General features: G+C 35.0%; 1 long non-coding RNA gene across 1 annotated transcript; it reads left to right on the plus strand.

The window, feature by feature from the left end:
• The first annotated feature begins 795 nt into the window (after positions 1–795).
• Positions 796–2157, plus strand: LOC113338317. The gene is made up of 2 exons (XR_003354723.1): positions 796–938; positions 1860–2157. It is a non-coding gene; the product is annotated as an uncharacterized LOC113338317 (long non-coding RNA).

The following is a 2157-nucleotide window of genomic DNA, read 5'->3' on the forward strand; positions in this document are numbered from 1 at the left end:
AACAATTGATCGATGTGCAAAATACAAGTATAAAAATTTGTGAATGTACATCAATTGATAATAACAAGGGTTGCTACTTGATGCCTTAAGATTGCATCATAATGCATTGGACCCTTATAATAGTTGAAGTATGGATGATTATTGATATCCACATCACTTTTCGAGATCTCATGAAATGAGTTGTTTCTGCATTTCCTGTTTTTTCCATATGTGCACACACAATTGTTGATGGAATGAATAACACATGAATCTTTTGGTAGTATAAATTGATGGCATTTAAGGCTCTTATGAGCATTAGCCTTTTGAACTGAAAAGAACTTATGTTTTCATTATTTTGTAATGTGTTAATGTCATAGTACATGGAAGGGAGTATGTCGTTAAATGATGTATAACCGCCATGACTTGCATTAGTATATTGCTGAACAATGATATTATGGCTTATTGAAATGGAATAAGCTCTCTCTTATGATTGCGCGCATAATTGTTTCGTGTCAAACCCTTGATGAATATATTTGTTTTGTATGGATAATATGGGTCAAGTGGGAGAATGTTGGATTTTATGGCCCAAATATCCATACCCGTTTGGTTTGATCCGAGAGCGTTATTCATTAAACTTCCAAACTAGAACCTGCTCCCGTTTAGCGGCGATTAAATGTGAAAATTTCGCAAGTAAGGTTCTTGAGAGTCGGCTATTTAGTAGCTTACTTAGTTGCTAAGTTCTCTTTGGTGGAAAGAAAAGTTACAAGTATAAATAGTCCTTTAGAGGTGATAAACCTATTCCTTGCCCTAAAAAGAAGTTGCTATGAAAACCATCACTAAGGTCAGCAACTATGAAGGAGTGATTAGAGCAATAAAGTTTTCTCCTAATACCATCTTCATCAAGATCACTTCCTGGTTTTGATGATTGGAAATTTCGAGGTGAAGCATGGCTCTGTCAGGTACGTTTCTAAACTTGTACTTAATGAATTTTTATGTAGTAAACTATGAATATCCTAGATCCTATAATCATGTTTTGTATAGTTTGCTTTATCATGAGTATGAACTGAATTGCTAACATAAGAAACTTGATGATGCAAACTTCCATGAAGAAATTTTAGATGCGATCGCAGATTAAGGATCGATTTCGTCTTTTATACATGTATTTGAAGAAATCTCATTTCAGTATTTGTGATTATATCCCAACCAAATATGTAAGCCTTTTGGGTATCGTGTATCTGATACTGTTGGATTTTAGTCTTCTGTCTTGTGAGTATTTATTGGATCTGAATCCCCAATTTTTGTTATCTGTTACAGTTTGGGAATTTTGTTTTTATTTTTTAGTGATGATAATGCTTACCAATTGCTAAGATCTTAAAGCTACTCCTGCCATTTTGTTGTTGATTTAGTGCTGAATTTAGTGGCAGGAAGATATACAAATACAGTTTGGGTTGGTTCAGAAAATGGAGTATTTATTTACGCCTGAATTTGTATATCTTCCTGCCATTTTGTTGTTGAATTTAGTGCTGCTACTTGCAAAATCACATAAAAATAAGTGATGGTTCCTTTTCCTCCATTGTTTTGCCAAAGTGGTGGGTTCTGCTTGTCCATACTCATTGTCAAAATTAGATTATCTAGTAGTGAACCAACCCCTTATAATGCCAATGCATTTTATGGATGTGCAAAACATGACTAAAGTTTCAAGTAACATCACAGGCAAATAGCTTCTTGGAATATTTGGTATCACTCTTGAACATTCTCCTGCCAAGATCACTTTTGCAGCTACGCAGGCAGTTCCATCCTTCCCAAATTGAATTCGTTTCGTTCATTTGTTTATCAGCAAAGATATTTTATGCTGCTTTATTTCTTGTGTGATTGACCAGGATCCGTATTTCAGAATAACGCTAGATGTTGCTCCTGATATTGGATATCAGGATAGGAATATGGATCTGGAAACATGCTCAGCAAGAGAATTAAAGATGTAGTATTGAAGTTTTGACGCAGCTGGTTGAAAAGCGGTGTAAAGCCGGAGCTTTAGTGACTGATCGATGGTTGATGCATTCATGGCAACGAGACCCCTCCCAAATATAGTAGACTAAGCCATGATGCTTAACTCATGTAATGATATCGGCTTTATAAGTTAATTATCGATCAGTCTAACTTGGTTCTCATTTTCATGTA

The sequence above is a fragment of the Papaver somniferum genome, chromosome 1 (assembly GCF_003573695.1).
Source record: "Papaver somniferum cultivar HN1 chromosome 1, ASM357369v1, whole genome shotgun sequence".
NCBI classification, from domain to species: domain Eukaryota; kingdom Viridiplantae; phylum Streptophyta; class Magnoliopsida; order Ranunculales; family Papaveraceae; genus Papaver; species Papaver somniferum.